The 23,290-nt window shown below is 42.9% G+C and overlaps 1 long non-coding RNA gene and 1 pseudogene across 2 annotated transcripts; one reads left to right on the plus strand and one right to left on the minus strand.

Moving 5' to 3' along the window:
• Positions 1-7,298: 7,298 nt before the first annotated feature.
• On the plus strand, positions 7,299-22,743 carry LOC132646145 (uncharacterized). Of its 2 annotated transcripts, XR_009584280.1 has the most exons (5): positions 7,299-7,438; positions 11,760-11,789; positions 14,874-15,051; positions 18,116-18,200; positions 21,733-22,743. It is a non-coding gene; the product is annotated as an uncharacterized LOC132646145 (long non-coding RNA). The 2 variants fall into 2 exon arrangements; XR_009584274.1 differs by having other exon boundaries at positions 18,116-22,743.
• LOC132651356 (U6 spliceosomal RNA) lies at positions 18,754-18,853 on the minus strand (annotated as a pseudogene).
• Positions 22,744-23,290: the final 547 nt, after the last annotated feature.

The following is a 23,290-nucleotide window of genomic DNA, read 5'->3' on the forward strand; positions in this document are numbered from 1 at the left end:
GCAATCCAGACCTCCAGGTCAAGGTTGGCACAACTCCCAATGGCCTGAGCTCTTCTCTATCAAACACTGATTAAGTTATGTACAGCCAGTTCCCATGGAGGCATTTTCTCAGTTGAGGCTCCCTCCTTTCAGTTGACCATAGCTGTGTCAAGCTGACATAAAACTGGGCAGCACGATGACCCAGCTTGCCTGTGGTCATTACCCATGATGGAGTAAGACATTGCAGTGACATAAACATTTGAGGGACACAACTCCCCTGTCAGTAACCCTTCTCCCATGCTTTGTAAGTAACTCCAATAAACTTTTTAGTTCAGCGGACTGGACTTGGTTGAAGTTGTTTCTTTGATCTAGCTTTGGTGCCTGCATTACTTGCTTTTCTATTGCTGTAATAAAACACCATGACCAAGATAACTTACAGAAGAAAGGCTGCATTTGGGCCTGTGGTTCTGCAGGGCGATCACCATGGCAGGGGAACAGAGGCATCAAGCATGGCAGCTGGAGTGGCAGCTAGAGTGGCAGCTGAGAGCTCACGAGCACCAACACAAGAGGGTGGGGGAGAGGAAGGAAGGAAGGGAGGGAGGAAAGGAGGTAGGGAGGGAATGGAGTGAGCCTCCCCTAACAGTGCCACCAGCTGAGGAATGGGCATTCAGACGCTCAGGACTACAAGGGGGCATCTCATTCAAACTACCATGGTGCCCAGCCTAGGGTAAATAAATGCTCGGGCACACATCTTCAGGAAAACTCACTGCTTCATTCCTTAAGAAATTGTACTTAAGGACTCATCGTTTTCTCAATGTTTCTTTTTGTCCTCTGTTATCTGCATTTCCACGAGACACAAAGTAAAACCTTTTACTTCAACAAGAATGTCTCTTCATTTTCTGCCTCTGAGCTGTGGATTTGTTTCTTTATTTACTTATTTTTGAGGCAGGGTCTCACCAGACAGCCCTGGCTGGCCTGGAGCTGCCCATGTAGACCAGGCTGGCCTCAGACTCAAGAGATCCACCTGCCCCTGCCTCAGTTCCATTCTTTTCTATTTATTCAGAAAATCTAAATTGCTATTTAAGTCATTCATTAAATTTTTTCAATGTCAACTTCAAGAATTTCTAGAATGCTCCAGTTGTTTGCTGCTGCACAGCAAATTATCTCAAATTTAAGAGCTTAAAATGACTCTTACATTTTGTTCATAAGTCCAAGGATTAGGAGGTCATACTCAGCGCAGTGAAAGGTGCACCTTAGAGTCAGTTGCGCTCTCACTGTTGTAGAGTAGATGGAGCTGGAATGGCAGAGACCAGGAGAGGCTGGGGAAGGGCCACACATCTGTGTGTTTATGCAATCCCTGGCCCTCTCCAGGCAGAGGCCAGTTTTGTCCTCTCAATCTAAAAGCCACTACCAGGGAGATCCTTTTATGGTGATGTGTGACCCTAGTGTAAGCTGTCCAGGGAGCAAAGCAGAATAGCCCCGTATTTCTGATCTAAGTTGTACAATATCATAGTTAGGCATTGTGGTAATTGCAGCCAAATCACTATCAGGCCCCTCACAGGAGGGCACAGAAACCCCTCCTCTCAACGGCCAGACAGACAGATCATCAGAAAAGCAAAGGAGATGGTGTGCTACACTGCATCAGCCTGCCACAATACCCAGGTAAGTAACTGCAGGGCAGAAAGATTTATTTAGGCTCAAAGAGTCAGAGATATCAGCCCATAGGCTCCATTGATTCTGGACCCACATGAGGCAGATCGCCATGGTGGCAAGAGCATGCAGCAGAGGCTAGCACCTCATGGTGGGTAGGACATGGAGAGAGAGACCGAGAAAGGCCGAGGACAATGTACAGTCTCCTAAGACAGGTCCCTGTGACCCACGTCCTCCAGCTAGATCCTAGAATCTAGAACCTCCCAAAGCAGAGTCACCATCTAGGGAAAACGCCGCTAATACTTCAGCCTTTTGGAAGGACACTTCATATCAGACATAACAGGTGGTAAGTTGAGGCCAAGAAAACACAAGCTTGAAAGATATTACACTATATAATTTAATAAATTTTTCTTCCCATGAACTGGAGAGATAGCTCAGTGGTTAAGAGCATTGGCTGCTCTTCCAGAGGACCTGGGTTCAAATCTCAGCACCCACATGGCAGCTCATATCTACCTGCTACTCCAAGGTCTGACGCACACAGACACACATGTAGGCAAAACAGCAATGCACACAAAATAAAAATAAATATTTATTTAAAAAAAAATTTATTCCGGGGCTGGAGGTGGCTCAGTGGTTAGAAGCACTGTCTTCCAAATGGACCTGAGTTCAATTCCCTGCACCCACATGGCAGCTCACAACTGTCTCCAATTCTGTGGATTATGACACCTTCATACCAATGCACAAAGAATAAAATTTAAAAAAAAATTTCCTAGCTGGTGGTGGTGCACACCTGTAATCCTAGCACTTGGGAGGCAGAGACAGGGGGAAATCTATGAGCTCAAGGACAACCTAGTATACAGAGTGAGTTCCAAGACAGCCAGGGCTACACAGGGAGACCCTGTCTCAAGATAGATAGATAGACAGACAGACAGACAGATAGATAGACAGACAGACAAATCTTCCTCACAGGTTATTCCTTTCCTCTTTCTTTGGACATTGTTCAATAAGCTGAATTCTCATTATGCTCTGGGAAAAAGAGACCTGTGAGGCTTTCTCGTAGCTACCTTTGGATTTTCAATTCAAGGCTTTGATATATGCTATGAGAGAGTTTGAGCCAGCATAGCTAGTGCACGGTAAAGATTTTGCTGAGTTCACTCTTCAGACATGCAGAGCCCAAGAATGGAAACAGGTCTCAACCATGCTCCCCAGCAGCAGCCAGGAGACCTAACCGGTTCATGGCACTGATTTAAACCCATGCCTGGGGCAGGTGAGATGGTTCATGCTGTTTATAGTCCGCTTCATCTCTGTGGATTCTGTCTCAATGGCTGGTTTCTGTTGTTTGTTTTTGAAGGAAGTATCCTTCGCTTTTAATTAGGGGGAGGACATGTGCACGGCAGTGTAAGTGCCCAAGGAAGTGGGAAGAAGGGGTCAGATTCCCCCGTAGCTGGGCTTACAGGTGGCAGTGGGCCATTCAGCTTGGGTGCTGGTGCTGAGTTAAGGTTCTCTGCAAGAGCAATACCACTCTTAACTTAGCATCTGTATCTCAATTCTTTTGGGAGGGGTTCAAGACAGGGTTTTCCTGTGTAGCCTTGGCTGTTCTGGACTCACTTTATAGGCCAGGCTAGCCTCAAACTCACAGAGATCCATCTGCCTCTGCCTCTCAGAATGCTGGGATCACAGGCATGTACCCACCATGGCCTGCTAGCTCAGTTCTTGATTCCTGGAATTTTCTTTCTGCCTTGTAAGTTTGCCTTTGTTCTCAGATGTAATTGATGCATATCAATTTAGCTCTTTGGGGTGGAAAGTAAATTTCCAATGTTCTCTTCAGCTAAAGAACAACCATTTTTCTAAACTTGGAGTCTTGAATTGCTGAATGCTTGCATTTTTATCAACAAATGCGTTCTTCTTTGTAGGTTATCTAACATCATTGTTGAGGTAAATATGAGAATACGGAGGAGCACAGAGGGTGCCATTATGAACTTGGAAAAGCCTGTGAGGAAGAGGGCAAAGCTTTTGGATTCAGGTCACAGATGCAAAGGACTCGTTATAAAAAAAGATTCTCCAGTGTTAGTCTGTTCTCTGAAGGGAACCTAGTAAGTCCAGAGGACTCTGGTAACATCTTTGTGCAACGACCTTTCTGTCCTCACTCAGTTTGCCATCCAGATTCCAGACGAATGAGAATCTAACCGACCACCTCTCCCACCCCTTGCTAACCACATTTCTAAGGACACAGTGAAAGTAGCGCTCCACCATGCCAAGATCACCCCCATGTCACAGTGTTTGCCAAGCCCAGAAGGTCACCTCAGAAAACTCTTGAAGTGGGTAGTGTGCAAATCACACAAGGCTCGAGGCAGAGCACTTGAAGTCTATGGAGTTACAAAGTTTCAGAGCACCACAGACTAGGAGAGCTAAAGAATTCACTCACCTCACAACTGCAGAGACCTTCAGCATGGAGGTGTGGGTGTGAGCTGTGGCCCGGAGACCTTAAGGAAGCCCAATCCAATGGGCCCGCAGCAGAGCTGGCCTTTTGCTCACTTCTCTTGATGCTTATGCAAAGGGAACTGCTTTTAGACTTTTGTTCAAAGAGTGCTCTCAAATGGAGACTTGGAAGGTTCCATATTTACACAGCTGCCCTCATGGATAAGCATTGTCTCATTGTACAATATTAATGATAACGCTCTAGCCACCCTGCATTCTCCAAGGTCCATTTAAATCCCCACAATTCTATGAAGCCTTCTCTGTCTCTGTCTGTCCTCTATCCATTCACACACACACACAGACACACAGACACACATACACACACACACACACACCATCTCCAGTTTATTGTGTATTCCACTCCTTATATAGCACACATAGCCCAGGATGTTTTCTGGAAACCTTTTTTTTTTTTTTTTCTAGTATTCTTATAAATTTAAGATTCTGAGGTTTGGGGATGTCTCACCATATTATAGGATTTTTTTAAGCCCAGAAATGTGCATCACATGTTTTTATTTTAGTAATTTACAGCTTTCACCATCAGATGAGGATGGCACTGGGGCTTCATAAATATTTGCTGTTCTTATCTGGACGCTTACATGATTTACCACACACTCTGATGCCGGGATGCTCTGGAATATGAAGGACCCCTGAGGAAGCCATGCAGCCTCCCCCTAGCTCTGTTTCCAGCCTGAAATATGGAGATAACGACACTTTTGGTCTCCACCCTGAGATGTGAGAAGGTGGTTGTTGTTTTCTGCAGCATGTGACACCAATATCTTTACATATAACATTAGTGTAAATTCTTGGCCCAGGTATGCCTCACTTTCCACAAATAACACATTCACAAAAAATAAGATGACAATCTTCATTTTTTTAAGATTTTATTTTTAATTATGTGTGTGTGTGTGTGTGTGTGTGTGTGTGTGTGCGTATGCGTGTGTGGTTTGTGCCCATCTGTCCATGTGCCCAAGGAGACCAGGAGAGGGCACTGGCTCGCTTGGTGCTGGAGTTACAGATAGTTGTGAGATGCCGAACATGAGTGCTGGAAACCAATCTCCAGTTCTCGGCAGGAGGATACACTCAACCACTGAGCAAGAAAAAAGGGCTTTCACCAATGATCTGTTCCTAATTTTATCACTTAAAGTCTAGTCTGGGTTTGTCAATCATAAAATTAAACATACAGGAAAGAGAGACAGAGACAGAGAAAGATAAATGTTGGTCACATTGACTTGGCTTGAAATGAAGACTCTTCCTTAAGTGTGTACACGTTGTCCGTGTGTGTGTGTGTGTGTGTGTGTGTGTGTGTATGTGTCTGTGTGTGTGCACTTGCATGTGTGACTGTGTGCATGTGTGTATACTTGTCTTTGCCTTGTCTATCCCTCTGGATCCTGCATTTTGTCTCCAGAGCCCGGGTAGCCAGGGTGCTCACCTAGGTCTCCGTCATCATTTGCCACAGGCTGTCCTGTTTTATAAATCTACAGTGTCAATAGGAGCATGAGGAGTTACAGGGTGCTGTCAGGAGGCCATCAAGACTCTTCATCCGATCTGAGGAGTCATCCAATGCCTCTGCCTTTGATCCATGGCCTCAGTTCCGAGGAGAAGGATCATCACCATTGTAAATGATAACACGGTAAAAGTCCTCCCTTGTATTTCAGGACCCCGCGGCTGGTCTATAGTAAACATGCACTTGTTGGGTGACTATGTAAAGCCAAATAAGACAATTTCTTTTTAAATAGCAGCTCACTACGTAGCAACTGGCCATGGAGACCAGGCTGGCATCAAACTCACAGAGATCTGCCTGCTTCTGCCTCCCAAGTGCTGGGATTAAATGCTTGCATCACCATGCCCAGCCCTAGGGCAAGTTCTGGGGAGACAGAAAGTTAACTGCTATATGTTTAGCTTTTCCAGCATGCTGCTCAATTTTTAAGTCAGGAAGTGCCCGTTTCAGAATCTAAGGCTGAAGGCATTCTCACCAGAGAAGTACTTTATACATTAAGAAAGGTGGTAGCTTATTAATCCTCCAAGTTTGTCACCTGAGTTTTAGCTGGGGAATATGCAGCATGACATAATTAATTCCTCTGCTAAAGGAATGTAAGTAACCGAAGGAAAGACAGGAAAGATTTTAATAATAAGTAAAAACTTATGTCTTACAGCAGTGGTTCTCAGGCTTCCCAATGGTTTAAGACAGTTCCTCGTGTTGTGGTGACCACAAATCATACCATTATTTTTGTTGCTACATCATAACTGCAACTTTGCTGCTCTTAGGAATCATAATATAAATGTCTGTGTTTGCTGATGGTCTTAGGTGACCCTGTGAAAGGGATTGCAAGCCACAGGTTGAGAGCCGCTGACCTACCTACAGCTAAGCTTCATTCAAAAGCCAGATTCAACTTCATTAGTTTAGAACACAGATGTCAGCTCCCAGGCTGACAATCTTATTGCAAAAAGTTTCACTCAAGTAGATACTTTATTTTAAGCCCTCCAGGATGGATAGAAGCTTTCCCTGAATGCACTGTGGATAAAGACAGCTGCCAGACAAGGGCCTCCCCTTACCACACCAGAATGCCTGCCCCTGTCCCTCAACATTAATCCTTTAGCCTGTGGTGTATACAAGGCTTCTTCCAGCAGATCTCAGAATGCCCCTAGAAATAGATCATCTGAAATAAACATCAACTTTGCTTCAAAAAGATTCTATGCCTGTGTGGTCATAATCCAAAAACAGAGTCCTTTGGGGAAACAGAGCATGTAAACAGCAGAGGGCAGGCATCCCTCCCATCCTGTTCCCTCCCTCCCGGTAGCAGCGACATCTCTGACCTCTCTGTTAAGCTCTCTGCCTTCTAAACTAGGCTCAGGCAAGGTCTTTTCCTCTCTCTCTTGACTTCCAGTCTCTTTAGTATAGCTTTGAGACATCACTTAAATCATATATACAGCAGCCTTGTCCTATCTTCTGGTGAAACCACACATTGAACTAGGATGTGTCTCTAAGGAAGGTCAGTGAGGATGGGACTGGGAGGAATGCAAGGATGCAGAGGAAACTAATATTTATTGAGCGATTTCCATGCACTGTTGTCCTATTGTTTTACATTCAGGATGTAGTTTCATCCTCATAACAATTATCTGAGAGATGTTATTATCTCTCTTCGTAAATAGGAAGCCAAAGCTCAGAGTTTCATTAGTTGGCTCTGGGCTCTGGGCTGGCAATCATTAGAGACAGAATTAGAATAAGCCAAATCAGTCTCCAAAATCCATGTCCCCAGCACCTGCCACATGTCTCCATGGTTGACGCTATTTAAGGAGAGAATGAACAAGATGCTTGCCGAATTGCAAGGTAAGTGGGGAAATACTTTCAACAGTCTCATAAGAGCAGGTGGAACTATAGGGCACACAGAAGGAAGCAATGGTTTCCCTGACCTCTAACGGATTTCAACCCAGGAGAGAAGTAAAGCTTCTTGCGTCCAGAGACTTGTCCACAGTTGAATAAAAGCTCAGTTCCAGGGGCTGGACAGATGGCTTGGAGGGTTAGAGCACCTGCTGCTCTTCCAGAGGATCCAAATTCAGTTCCCAGCATTCACATCAGCCAGCTCGTAGCCTCCTACAACTCCAGCTCCAGGAGGTCTGGTACCCTTTTCTGGTCTCCATTGGTACCTGTGCTCATGTGCACATATGCACACGCACACACACACACTACAAATAATTAAAAATAAACTGGCATGGTAGAGAGAGCCACCTTTAATCCCAGTGGTCAGGAGACAGAGAAAGGCATATCTTTGTGAGTTCCTGGCCAGCCTGCTCTACAAAGAAAGTTCTAGGTAAGCCAGGGTTTTACAGTGAGATCATGTCTTGAAAACAAACAAACAAACAAATAAATAAGTGAAGTTTTTTTTTTTTTTTTTTCAAATCAACCTCCATGTTCCAGTATTGATAGAGTAGCAGAAGCCAGAGGTTGCAAGCAAAAATGTATGGGCAAAAAAGTATACTGTGGGACACACTGAGACACACTACAGCTTCCACAATGACATTTTTTTTTCTCTGTTGGGGGAGGTTTGCAAGGGTGTAGGGCAGGTATGAAGGGAGGAGGAGAGGAGTGGGGTTGGGGTGCATGATGCAAAATTCACAAAGAATTAATAAAAAGTTTTTTTTAAAAATCAACCTTAGTTACATTTCTGAGGGTTTTTTTTTTTTTTTTGGCCCAGTAGGAACTAAATAAGGAGAAACTAAAGTAAATAAGGAAAAATTTATTTGAAAATTATTGGCAAAATCACAATGAGATATCACTTTCTGCACACTAGTATGGCTGTTAGATAGGAGCGAGTGTTGGCAAGGTGGTAGAGAAAGAGGGACCAGCATCTATCCAGATGGTAGTGCAGAAGAATGAACATGTTTATGACCTAGCAGTTCTGTTACTTGACATATGTTTAGGAGAAATGAAGACATATTATCAACACAAAAACACACAAACTTATGTATGATAAGGTTCACATCATTGTTCATTAGCAGCCAGAAAACAGAAACAATCCAAATGTCCTCAACTAATGAATGAGTAAAGAAAATGCATGTACCACATAATGGAATACTAGTCAGCCACCAAAAACGGTAATGACATGCGTTACAGCATGGATGAGCCATAAAACATGCTTAGTGGAGAAGCCAGACACAAAACATGCGTAACGTGATTCCATTAAATGGACACACCTATAGAGCAGATTAGTGGTCCTTTAGAGCTCGGAGTTGGGGGGAGGAGAAGTGGCTACTAGTGAGCGTAGACTTTTTTTTTTTTTTTTTTTTTGAGGGAAGGGCTGTTTAAACACAGGGTTTCTCTGGATGGAGCCTTGGCTGCCCTGGACTCCTTTCGTTGACCAGGCCGGCCTCAAACTCACAGAGATCCATCTGCTTCTGCCTCCCAAGTACTGGCATTAACGGCATGCACCACCACTAAGTCCCGCTTCTTTTTAAGTATAAAAATAGCCTAAGACTAGACTATAAGGCAGGACTGGACGGATGGCTCAGTGGTTGTGAGTGGCTGCTACTTCAGAGGATTGAAGGTCTGTTCACAGCACCCATATTGGGCACAACTGCCTGTAACTGCAGCCCCAGAGAGCCCCAGTGCCCTCTCTGGCCACCTTGGACACCTGCACATAAGTGTCTCTCTCTCACACACACAAATTTAAATACAATAATTAGTTTTAAAGCAATTTAAAAATAAAATCAGGTTATAGTGTTGCAAATTATCAAGAGCGACTGCCTGACAGGCCGTTTTACTATGCTTGGCCGCCTCAAGCAGGGAAGCGACGGCCTAGCAGAGCCTCTGCTGTCGGCTAGCTAGAACTGGCAGCAGTCTGGCTGTTTTGGAAACTCTATCACTCTGAGGGTACTAAAGCAATGGAGATCACTACAGCTCTGGCCGAAGACATGCTCTAGTCATGACCACTCTAGGCAGCCAGCGCTGGCTTTGGAAGAAGCGTTCTAAATTATATAAGCCTGGTAAACTCAATCCCACTTACCCTGCATCTATTCCCACTCCTGCCAGAGGGGGAGCACTTCAGACGATGCAGCAGGAGGCTTGCGACTGGTGCAAGCACCGTCCTCCATTGACCCGAGGGCTTTACCAGGCCGCTGCAAACAGCTTGGCTACCATTCCCTGCTGGCTACGCCACAAGGCTGTTCAGAACCAGCCGGGAAACACCCTCTGCGTCACAGCTGGTATTGCAAGTCAGGCTCATTAAAATGCTTCTCTAGAATGGACTTTTCTCGTCCACTTTCGATCTTCGTTGTTAATTGAGCTGGTAACACAAGGAAAAGATGGCAGACGTGGCTGTGATGAAGGGCAGTGAGAGCCGTATTAGCAGAGGGCAGCCCCAAGAGGGCAGCTGAGGACTCCAGAGCACAAGGTAGAGAGGACAGGCAGTGACCGGGAAGGCTTCGAAGAGCGGAGGATGAGAAACTGTTGACCTGAGTTACTGGAAGAGCGCCAAACCCGAGTGGTTCTCAGAATACCTAACGCGGCGACCCTTCAGTGCGGTTCCTCATGTTGTGGTGACCCCCAACCATAAAGTGATTTCGTTGTAATTTTGCAGGTGTTATAAATTGTGATGTAAATATCTGATGTGCAGGTTATCCGATGTGACCCTGAGAAAGGTTGTTTGACCCCCAAAGGGGCTGCGACTCACATGTCGAGAATCACTGATCTGGACATCTCTATCAGAGGCCAAGGGTCCTGACATCCCAGGCCAGGAGCTGTGTTTTAGTTACCATAGAAACTCGGGATCTCAACATCCATGCCTGTTCAGGAACGTAATGCTGTAGGTACAGTGATAAAGTGCCAAGGCCGTCCGTGGCTGAAGCTCAGAGCAACAAGCTCTAGCTAGAGCCCCAAGACACTACCTCCTAAAGCCTAGAGCACTGAGCTCCCTGCTGACGAGGCTTTGGCTATAACCACTGGCTCCATCAGTCCACTCCCAAGTTTTAAACATTCAAAGGCTCAGGATTGCCAGCAGTAAAGGACTTTCTTTCATCTACTAGTAATTTGTCTCTGGGCAGAGCAAAAGGCCCCCGGCCTGCCCTGCCAGTGCTAAGGAGGAGGAACACGGTGGTTTCACCCCGTCCTCTGCTTTTTCTCTCGCACATACGTGCAGGAGACCGGAGTAAGTATGCAAAGGCTGATTCTCAGGTGCATTCAGGGGGGGGCCATGGGGGCAGTCTGGGAGTGAGAGTTCTTCGGCTCCAGCTAGGTCATTGCCAGGTGATTCCTTTGTCTTCCTGTGTCTAAGAACACAGAATAAATTAACTGATCCCTTTCTCAGACAGTCCCACCTCCCTCCTTTCTGTTCTGGAGTTCTGTTTGAAACTCTAAATCTTTGTTCCGTCTGGGTAGCCGGGATGATGTAGAGCAGGCGGGGAGAGGGTCCGGCCCTTTTGCCATAGCTCATTTCGTTTTATGTTCCCTTTCTATCTGGCTTTTCTTAATAGCTTTGAGATGAATTTCCTTTCAGCCTTGCTCTGGCCTTGTGAAAGCAAAGAATTGAGTTATTCGGTACAAATATGAGCATTTATTTATCTGGCTTTATCAAGATAACAAATTTATATAAAATGGTGGGACATCAAAAACATCTCAAATATAATATATACAGTTTTACTTCATGTTTTTAAGCCTTTATCATAAAATACTAAGATGATAAATTAATTTGCTAAATGACATTTTTACCTGGAGTTACTTAAAGGACTACAGGCAGATGGAAGCAGTGGATTTTAAGAAAATCTCACCACGGAGGGAAAAAAAAAAAAAAACAACCCACTACATTAGCAACGTCACCGGTAAAAAGCAAGAGTGATGAATTCACTGTCGGTAAATTGAACAGTGGCTACAGCACCATTTGCTAGAAATTCACTTCCAATCTGAATTATTTTAAATAAGGCATCACATGTAGGGTAAGAAAGAAAGAAAGAAAAAAAAATCCCCTTCTCGGTTCCCATTAATTTCCCAGCCAGTAACTTTGAAATAGCATAAAATGTACAGGTCAGCAGCAAAAATTCACTCAGCCAGGGAGAAAATGGGCCATTTCTCTTTGGTGTCCAACTGAAGGCCCCACTTAGGAGCTCTCACCTGGTTCTTTAAGAGTCTTTTAACTGTGGCATTTCTTGATTTTAACCAGGTGGAGCAGCTCCCCAGGATCCACGGAAATGTGAGTGAATTGGGTTTTCTCTGCATTACAAGGGAATTACCCAGGCCCCCAAGCGGCAACCTGCCCAGATTAGTGTTAAAGACTGTGTGACACCAGCTGAGATGAAGAGCGCGCCGCACACGCTGGCTTCGTGTCACCGGAAACAGAGTTGCCGAGGGGGGAAAGGAGCGCGTCTGTAGGTTCTGCGGCCCATTAAAGGGCTTTGCTGTTTCTCTCTTGTCCCGCTCCTGTCCTCAAGAACAGGGGCTGAGGAGTCCAGAGGCCGTTTGGCTGCTTCTCACATCCAAGAAGGGCTTCAGCATCAAAGACGATCCCCCAGCCAGCTGCCGAAGCATACACCGCCTAAAAGAGGGTGACATTTATAGTAAAACCCTCATCTATCTGGTGTGCCTGCCTGTGGCCCTAGACACTCCTACTCTTCATGTCATTATTATTGCATGAATGACGCGAATCCATTACAGCAGCCAGTGTAAATAACATTTAAAATTCACCACACAGCCAGCCAAAGTAGCACAACATGTCTGTAATCCTAGCAGCTGGGCAGTTAAGGCAGGATGGTGAGTTAGAAGCCAGCCGGGCCACATAGGGGGTTTCAGGCTAGTGTGAACTGTGTAGTGAGAACTTGTCACAAATAAAATAAAATACAAGGCTGGGGTGAAGCTCAGTGGTACACCATTTGCCTAGCATGCACAAAACCTAGAATTTGATCCCTGACACAAGTTAAAAAGAAAGAGAAAGAGAGGGAAAGAGAAAGAAAGAAAGATGAACAAAAGAAAAAGGGTTGTGAAAAAAACACTTTTAAATTTTTTTCTGAACTTTATATAGTGAGAGCCTCAAAACAAATAACTAAAGAACTCTCAGCTTTGTGAGGACCTGTCTGATGGAGAGAGGTTACATTTTTAACTCCATTTAATTCACTTCAATTATTGCTCTTTAGCTGTTTAAATGGCAGAGTTAGTCATCGTTGTTGTCATTGGTTTGTTTTTTTAATCTGTAAACTGTAATAGCACAGACCTGTAATCCTGGCACTTGAAAGCCTGTGTCTCAAAACTAATAAGCAAATTAAATAAATAGGTCCTTAAGGGTAAGAAATCGTAATCAATAAACCCATCTGCACAGGCCCCCAGAGTACGTGTGCCTTGAAATGGATGTAGTTTTGAATTCACAACAGCGTCTATCCAGGTCTTACTTTTGCATAGAGAATTAGCATTGGCCTAAAAATCATTCATCTGATAGAACATTTGACATTTGAACTCCAATCTTCTCCTCTCCAAAGCCATGTTTTCAGTCAAGCTGCAGAATCACTAAATAGCAGTTAGTAATTTTTGTTTCTTTGTTCTGGGGGTTTTTTGAAGACAGGGTCTTACTTTGTAGCTGTCCTGGAACAATGTGGAACAGGCTGGCCTGGAGCTCACAGATATCCGCCTCCTCTGCCTCCCGAGTGCCGGGGTTAAAGGGGTGCACCACCACCACCTGGCTGCAGTTACCAACTTTAGAAGCATCCCTCCCATCGGGACCAGACCAACAGGTCCAAAAGGTCAAACTGTACTGTCTGGGTTTTCTGTTCTAGCTCTAGCTGACCAGTGTCCATCCATCAGAGAGATAACCAACCATAACAGAGACACGGCTTGCCTTCAGACGACTGAACTCCAGAGTTCTCGTGAGGGTAGACCATGGCTGGCATTGGGAAGGCTCTGACACTCCCAGCAGCCTGGCCACCACTGTTCTACTAACACTCGATTTGCACAGGGCATCCTTGCGTTTACGCTTGGGGTTGCTTTGCTCTATTGCATACTCTCAGGAATAAATCAACCTTTTTTTTTTTTTTTTTTTTTTTTTGAAACAAATGTCACTGTAAATCCTGGCTAGCCTGAAATGTACAGAGATTGGCCTGCATCTGCATCTTAACTGCAGACCTTAAGAGAATATACTACCATGCCCAGCCCAACAATGTTTTATCTGGGTACATGCACATTGTCTAGACCAGAAACAAACCTCCCTACAGAGCATATATTATTCACTATAAAAGTCATTTAAAGAGCCTGGCAGTGGTGGTGCATGCCTTTAATCCTGGCACTCAAAAGGCATGCATATCTCTGTGAGTTTAAGACCAGCCTGGTCTACAGAGTGAGTTCCAGGACAGCCAGGACAACACAGAGAAACCCTGTCTCAAAAACAAAAAACAAAACAACGCACACACACAAACAACACCTCATTTAAATAAGTTCCATAGGTCCATGAGAATATTGCAAAGTACAAAGGCTACATGGTGAAAAGCAAGCCTTTCTCACCTGGCTTCCCATGTTCCTCCAGGTCTCTGCCTGGACTCAGCCACTATCTTTACTATGGAGCTGTTCCATGATAAGCATTCAGTTTATCCATTTAACAGCCAATGTCCCATTCATTCTTAGACAACAAAAAAAAAGCTATCTTATGTATACAAATGTTTTGCATGAATGTATGTTTGAGCACTGCTTGCATATCTGATGCCTTCAGAGGCCAGGAGAGGGTGTTGGTCTTGTGTTGGCTAGTTCTATGTCAATTTGACACTAGCTAAAGTAATCTGAGAGGAGGGAACCTCAATGGAGAAAATGCCTCCCTAAACTATAGGCTTACAGGTGATAGGCAAGCCTGTAGGGCATTTTCTTAATTAGTGATTGATGGGGAGGACCCAGCCCATTGTGGGTGGGGCCATCCCTGGGCTTGTGGTCCTGGGTTCTACAAGAAAGCAGGCTGAGCAAGTCATGAGGAGCAAGCCAGTGAGCAGCACCCCTCCACGGCCTCTGCATCAGCTCCTGCCTTCAGGTTCCTGCCCTGCTTGAGTTCCTGTCCTGACTTCCTTCATTGATGAAGAGCGATGTGGAAGTGTAAACCAAACAAACTGTTTCCTCCCCAAGTTGGTTAGTGTTTTCTAAAAGCAACAGAAACCCTAAGACAGATCCCTTAGATCAGAGTGACAGGTAGCTGCCATCTACCTGATCTGGGTGCTGGAGGGACATGCTAAGCCAGCTCTCCAGTCCCTGGGCTATTTCTTATACCTCAGTGTTGGAAACAATACTACAGTGGCTGCCTTTTCACCCCTAGCTATTGACTAAGCCAAGTCTACAATGTTAATTCCTACAAATGAAGTTACACCGTCAAAGTTCGTCTGCCCTTCCCAGAAGTGCATCCCCAACAGTGCGCTTGCCACCGTCCTCACCTGTACAGTGTACTCCAGTCTTTGGATATGTCAATCAATTTGAGTTCTTCTTTTATTGCACAGGTAACTGCAATTTTTCATGTTTACAAAGCATTTTTTTCTATAAGCTATCTTTACTCTGCATTGCCTATATTTCTAATAAGTATTTGGTCTTTTTCTTATTAATATGGAGCAATTCTTATATAAAGAAGATAGGCCCTATAGAGTAGCAGTTATTTTTCTCAATTTGTTTTTCTTTTAACTTTGTTGTTTCCTAGCAGGAAAAAATGTTTTCTTTTTATACATTAAAATTCATCAGTCCTTTTTTTATGGCCTCTGGGATTAGTATCAAGTGTTCAAAGCCCTTTCCCACGTTGATATTCTATGAACCTCCCCTATGTTTTTGTCTAGCATTTTATGACTTTGTGTTTTATGTTTAAATCTTTGATCCATCTGGAATATATCAGATCCAAGGAGAAAGTTAGTGGTTCAGTTTCGAGTTTTCTAAATGGCTGCCAAGTTGACCAAAAACCATTTTGTATTTTATGATTTTAAGATAATTTTTGGGAACACAGTTAGGAAATCTGGAAATCAGTGTTCCTAGCCTCCAATCCATTAAAGAACTTCTTCCTTGTAGTGCATGAAAACACTATGTTTACCTGGTGAGCAATGCCCTGGGGGCTGGAGAGGTGGCTCAGCAGCAACCAACATGTACTGCTCTGGCAGAGAACCCAGGCCTTGGTTCTGAGCACCGACAGTGGCTCACAACCACAACTCACTCCAGTTATGCATAACCACAACCACAACTCACTCCAGATAAGCATCTGCAGAAACCATGTATACACATGGTTTGTACCCTCATACACACACACACACACACACACACACACACACGTCAATTTTCTTTTTTTTTTTTTAAATAACAATGACTTAGAAAAGTTTCCCTTGGCATTACAATGTGATCTAACACTTGTCATGTGACTTGGCAGTTTTGTCACGTTTGTTAACAGGCTTCTTTCATACAGGAGCTGTGAATGTTCAGCTATTTTCTTTCTGAGTAACCAATTTTCAGTTCTTTTTGAGTTGATAATGCCTGCTAACCAGTTGTCACCATTGCTCCCTGTGTGAATATCACTTGAGTATCATATAATTATTTCTCACTTCTGCTTGGCCTTATATCACCAGGTAATATAATTGCCATTATGCTCATGTGCTTTTCTGATCTCCAATGGTTTAATTCTCAAACAACCTAAGAGAGCGCACATTCCTCCAGCTCAAACTGTGTCTCTTCTCAGTAACTTACTGGTTTGGGGATGACCTAAGCTTTGGGAGATATAAACTTACTCTTTTTATGTCGTTGTTTATCTACCTTGCTTTTTTATTTCATATTTAATCATGTTTTAAATTTTAATATGTGTATGTGTGTGTCTGTGTCTGTGAGTGTAGGTGCCCACAGAGACCAGAAGAGGGCACTGGATCCCCCTGAACTGGAGTTACAAGCATATGTGAACAATGGGTCCTGAATTCTGGTATCCTATTTGAGCATCACACTCTCTTCACTGAGCATTGTTCCAACACATATTTCATTAGTTTTATAAGAAGATTTTCTTATCAAAGAAATAATTAATTTGTGTAGAAAATCTTGAAAAGAAGAAGCACTATATTGCAAAACCAGTGGGTCAGAGCTTAAGGTGTATTGTGAGAAAAATTTACAACCTGAATACCAAAAAGAAAGAAAGGAGAAACCAGCAGAGAGGGGCCAACCCAAAAATAGGAAATAATTAGTAAGTCAGGTATTGAAATTGTTGAAATTTTTAAAAAGTACATGGGAATATAAATAAAACCTCTAAATCTGCTCTTTAGAAAGAATCGATAAGAGGAGTAAATCTCTTTCAGATCTAGCTAAGGAAAACAGAAAAGAGGAACAAAATATGAGGACTAAAAAGTAAAAGGAATAAAAAGGGTGAATAGTAAGTTACACTCTAGGCTATTTTATTTGTTTATTTCTTGTATATGGGTGTGTTGTTTGCACGTGTAGCTGCACCACACCAGAAGAGGGAACCAGATCCCGTACAGTTCTAGACAGTTGTGAGGTGACATGTGGTTGCTGAGAATTGAACCCTCGACCTCTGGAAGAGAAGCCAGTATTCTTAACCGCTAAGCTATCTCTCCAGCCCCTCTAGGCTATTTTAGAATAAAGAGAAAATTAAGCTTTTTGTTAAGATACATTTCTAAATGTTATGTGAAGAACAGAGAAAACTCTACGTGGCTACCCTGAGTCCAGCTTCCCACCGGAGGCTCATGAAAACCATCTCCATATTTAAAAATGAACAATGGGACGCAGCTGAGAACCAGGCAAAGTTATCACGGAATGTAATATAATAATCTGAAGCATGGCAATTTTGTAATCCAAGGGCTTGAAATTTATTCTCAGCTTGCCTTTATTTACACTATTAAAAAATTGTGAGCCAGGCATAGTTGCACACGCCTGTAATCCCAGCACTGTGGGAGGCAGAGGTGAGCAGATCTCTGTGAGTTTGAGGCCAGCCTGGTCTACAAAGTGAGTTCAAGACAGCGAGGATTAAACAGAGAAACCCTGTCTCAAAACCCTCCCTCCTGCAAAACAGACAAAAAGAAAAAGAAAAAAGGGAGGCGCCGAAGAGACGGCTCAGTGGTTGAGAGCATTTGCTGCTCTTACAAAGGGTAGGTCAGTTCTCAGACCTACATGGTTCACAACCATCTGTATCTGTTCTTCCAGGGGATCCCAACACCCCATCTGACCTCTGTGGACACCAGACATGGACATGGTGGACAGACATAGATGCAGGCAAAACACTCAGACACATGAAGTAAAAGAAATGAACCTTTTAAAGTTTATTTAAATACTGAGGGACTCCTCAAAACCTTTTTTTTTTTTTTTTAATATTGCTTTGTGGGGGCTGGAGAGATGGCTCAGAGGATAAGAGCACTGATTGCTCTTTCCAAAGGTCCTGAGTTCAATTCCCAGCAACCACATGGTGGCTCACAACCATCTAAACATGAAATCTGGTTCCCTCTTCTGGCATGCAGGTGTACATGCTAACACACATTGCATAAGTAATAAATAAATAAATCTTTAAAAAGAAAATATTGCTTTGTTTTGAGACAGGGTCTTGCCCGTCCCAGCCTGGTTTTGAATTCACTACGTAGCTGAAGATGACCTCGAACCTCTCGTCATCCTGCCTGCACCTCCAGTGAGTGCAGGGATTACAGGAGCATGCATCCCCACACTCAGCCTGTGCTAAGGATTGAAGGTGGCTCTGCAGGCTAGCCACGTGCTCCACCGAGAGAACCACAGCCCTGCTGGCCTCGGATTCCTCACACCGCCACGTCACACCTGCTGTGCTGAGTGATGTTCAAAACATTCATTAGTTTTAAAACAGTAATGTGTCCGTTACATGTTAACTAGATAACACGTCTTAGGAGAAACATCTGTGTCTTCCAAAACAAAAAGGCAACTTGATGAGGAGAACACCACTGTCTTACATCTCCGTGGCCCCCTTCAGTAACAATATCAAAACTTAGAAGGGCTGGGAGTTTGTGTGTATTCCTGGAATCCGTTTCTTACATGCTATATTAGGTAAATACAGAAAAGAAAAAGCTGGCTTTTCACAGGTGTATGGCTGTAATTGGAAAGGAAAACATGTATTTTTAAAACTGAAAAACTAATAGGCGAGTTTGGAGTCCTCGCAGAACTCCCCGGGGAACAGGCACTTTCCGTCCGCCCTCTGCCCCGTGCAGGCAAAGCCTCACACGACATGCTTTACAAGGTTGCATGCCATTCTTGTGCAGAGGCCATGCTGACCTTCTCTGTCTTGTTCCGAGTGAAAAAATATCTTATTACATTTTTCAAATAATTAGGAACATTCTTTGCTAGTGAGAGCCGTTTGAAAGTTAGCTGTAACATGGAATATGGAAGCCAGTCATTTAAATGTGTCGTGCTCTTCCATGAAAATGGATTGGTTTAATCTCTGAGTGGATCTTTTACCTATTCATGACTTTATAGCAATGTGCTGATCATTTGAATAACTTTGCTTCTGAATCATACAGGGCTTCTAAATCTTGACTTATTTCATTATGTAACGATAAAAAAGAAAATCACAAGAGTAAATGTCACCACTACTTTTACCAGAAAAATCTTAACGTTTTAGAAGCTGCCAAGCTGGTGGAGGCACAAATAAGCTTTCTAAAATTCTAGTTTTCATTTGACAGCTCAGACTTGATCATGGGCAATAAATCCTAGCAGTCACTGGGCTGGGGATATGGCTCATTTGATAGAAGGTTTCCCTTCAGTAACTAGAATAAGGCGGACATAACACAAATTTTAAAAAGTCTTCTCTCACTAAATATTACTGCTTTACTGAACCATCTAGGATAAAAGCAAATGAATAACCATATGATGTTTTAATTCCATAATCCCCTATAATCTTGCGAACCAGGACTCTCAATGTATAAATAACTAGAGACAATTATAAAACAAAAGAAGCTAAGTAAAAAACTGGTCTGGAATAGAAATTACTATAAACTCATGAGGATTTTGCCTTTGGAAACTATGAATAAAAATTTAGTAGCTAGGCAGTGGTGGTGCACCCCTTTGATCCCAGCTCTAGAGAGGCAGAGGCAGGTAGATCTCTGTGAGTTCAAGGCCAGTCTGGTCTATAGAACAAGTTCCAGGACAGCCAAGACTGAAAACAAAAACAAAACAAAAACCTTTTTTTGAAAAAAGAAAAAGTTAGACAAAGATGCTAATTAACCTTATTTACTGAAAGTGTCTAGAAACCAGCCTTCCAATAGCAGTGAACTAACCTAGTTTCCAACATGTGGTCTGGAAACAGGTCATGAAAATTCAGAGCAACTTAAAGAGATCCAAGGTTCTGGGTCTGCAACAAGAAATGCACAATGCACCAAGAATATCCCATAATACCATTTGCCTAGGAAAAATAATGTGACATTTAAGAACACAAGAGCCAGCCAGGCATGGTGGTGCATGCTTGTAACCCCAGTGCTTGGGGAGGCAGAGGTAGGCGGATCTCTGTGAGTTCAAGGCCAGCCTGATCTACAAATCGAGTCTAGGACAGCCAAGGCTCTACAGCGAAACCAAAAAATAAAAATAAAAAAATAAAAAAATAAATAGAAGAGCCAACTAAAGAGGCTCATATTATTAAGAGAGGAAAATCTGAGCTTCAGAAAGATAATCATATTGATGATCAAATGGATTTAAACTCATTAATTCATAATCTTTTTTTAAAAAAATAAGTAACTGGTTTAGGCACAGGTCTAAAACCCTAACTTTGGTAGATGGAGGTAAAGATGGAAATTTCAAACCTGGCCCATCTCAAAATTAATTAGTTAGTTAGTTAGTTAGTTAGTTAGTTAGTTAGTTAGTTTAAAAGGTATAGAGTGCTTGTTTGACAAGTCCAAGGCCCTTCTCAGCATTTCACCACCAACAACAAAAGCAAGTCAAACACAAAAGGCCACTGTGGGGTAATTCCTCTCACAGAAGGCGTCAGAGTACGCAAATGCACTAAAAGCATTCATCAAAAGATTTCTAAGCCACTGATTTGTAAGCAAAATCAATAAAGATAGCCCTGCTACCTGTGCCTAGCCAATGTTTTAGATATCCTAATGAAGATTAAAGTAACAAATTAAAAATTAAGTAATATAAATCAGTGCAAATGATTTTTCTTTCCTTCTCCTCCTCCTTCTCCTCTTCCTCTCCTCTTCCTTCTCTCCTCCTCCTCTCCTTACTATGTAGCTGAGGCCGGCCTAGAAATTGCACTGCCCTGCCTCTATGTCTTCAGCGCTGGAATTACAGTCAGCATGCACCACCACAGCTTGTTAAAGATTTTAAAATGAAAAACTCAATAAAAATTATGAGTGTGGGGGGAGGGGTAGAAACTGGCCTCTCCAGTCTGTATATTTTTGTTTATGTGTGCTGAAAAGTACTTTAAAAATTAAACAAAATTGTCAATTAGAGTATTTCATATGAGCAACCAATTTTCTAGTTCATTTTTAATTATTAGAAAATATGGTTCAGCGGAATTACATATGACATAGGAAAGGGGCAACGGAAGGATCTTAGAAAGCACATCTCAGAATGTGTACCCCAGTTCCGTGACACACAGCTCTTCTCCAACTGTGCTGTTATCACAACCACCATAAAGTTACGTACGCGAAGAGAAGGGTGGAAGTCCAGAAGTGGGCAAACACGTGCCTGCACGAAATAGAGGAAACAGAAGCCAGAGTATGTGAGAACCTCATGTACCACTAAGGTGGAATTTCAGTTCCGGAGAGAAAGATAATTTATTTACCAAAGTGGCATAGCGAGCTAGCCATCTGGGAGAAACGCACATCACACACAAAAATAAATTCCAGATGGATTCCGCATTATACATAACAAACATGAAATGAAACTCTTAGGAAATTTAGGAGAGCAACCAACCTTGGGGTGAGAGAGGCATTTTTAAATATGACAGAAAACTCAGACGCAATAAATGAAAAGGCAGACATATTTGACAACATACAATTTAACATTTTTATACAGCAAAAACATCAGCCTGAGTCTGGAAAAAAAAAAAAAAACAGTTCTCTTGAAAAATACTTGCAGCATACCCATTCCGTTAAGAAATATTTGTTTTAAAATTTAAAATTCAATAGTTGCTACAGATGCGAAGCTGAATGGAATGAAGAATATCCTTGCATTCACAATCTTACATTCTATGGCAGGTGATCCATTTGAGTGATGACACAGAGTTCTTGCAAGTGAAAGAGAGCAAAGAGCAAATGGAAACGCAGGAAAGTACAAATGAGGGCTGCAGTTAACTGTACCGACATGGACGGATGCTTCCGGCATTCTCAGGGAGATGAAGCACGCCTCCTGCCTGCTCTGCCTGCAGTGACTTCCCGCTGGCAGCTTGCTTTTAGTGATTGTGGGAATATTTACACCAAGGAAGTTAGCAAATGTTACGGATCCCATTTTCAACGATTGCACTGTTGGCTGTCTAAAATTCAGAAAGAAAATATTAAAATATATTTTCACCTTAAAGGTGTGGCCTGTCTACAGTCTCTGTGAATAGGAGAAAATATTAAGCTGGTCTCTACCTCTGAAGATTCCCCAATTCAGGAAATGCATAGCTTCTATCACTGATGAATGAGGAACATCTCATCAGGTAACTCTGGAGCTGAAAGAAATATCAGCTGGTGAATATAATTGGTATAAGCCAATAAAAAATAAAATAAAATAAAATAAAAACAAGCTTCTGAATACATCATGTTCCAAACTTGATAACATTATGGGGTGGGGGAGGATGGCTAGTGAATTGGGTTGAAGTCCCACCTGCAGAATCACGGTTGAGTTGCAACCTTAGAGCACATGCTCCTATAACTTCAGCAAAAAACACCCAAACCATTCAACAATATTCATGGGTCCCATGAAAGTTTTCAAAAGTCCTGGATGGGGCTGGAGAGATGGCTCAGTGGTGAAGAGCACTGGCTGTTCTTCCAAAGGACCCCTGTTCAATTCCCAGCACCACATAGCAGCTCACAACTGTCTGTAACTCCAGTTCCAGGGGACCCAATGCCCTCTGCTGGACCCTGAGAACACCAGATATGCATGTGGTGCAAAGACATATACGCAGGCAAAACAGTCAGACACATAAAATAAAAGTAAATAAATCTTTTTTTTAAGACAGAAAAAAGTCCTGGGTCTTTTTTATTTGTAAGTTGCGTAGTACTATTATCTGCAAATTCTGTAATAAACATGTTTATTGTATATCTATGTGTGTGAACTTAGGTATATGCAATAAACATATATTTCAAAACCATATACATAATTTTTTAAAAATCATTATATTTAAGTATGTGAGTGTGTGTATGTGTGTTCATGTTGTGTGTGCATTCATGCATGTTTGTACATTTGTGTGTGAGAGAGAGATCACGTAGCACTTGCCAGCACACCATGCTTCTACATACATCTCTGGCCAGAAGTTATTTACATGGCCAGGGGAAGCTTCCTCTGCGTTGGACAGCTTCAAAGCTTAGAAATCCAGCTGCTGTGGTGAAATATGAACTTTTAGGAAAAGAATTCGGAGTCTCTGGCATGCACAGTTGTTCTTATCTTATTAAAGTGCAGCACTGCAGGACAATTCCAGCACTTAGGGGCAGATGCAGTAGGATCACTACAAGTTCAAGGCCAGCCTGGACAGCATAAGACCATATCTCTGGGCTGGCGAGATGGCTCAGACAGCAAAGGCACCGGCAGCACAAGCCTGACTATCTGAATTCG

The sequence above is a fragment of the Meriones unguiculatus genome, chromosome 1 (genome assembly GCF_030254825.1).
Source record: "Meriones unguiculatus strain TT.TT164.6M chromosome 1, Bangor_MerUng_6.1, whole genome shotgun sequence".
In the NCBI taxonomy this organism is placed as follows: domain Eukaryota; kingdom Metazoa; phylum Chordata; class Mammalia; order Rodentia; family Muridae; genus Meriones; species Meriones unguiculatus.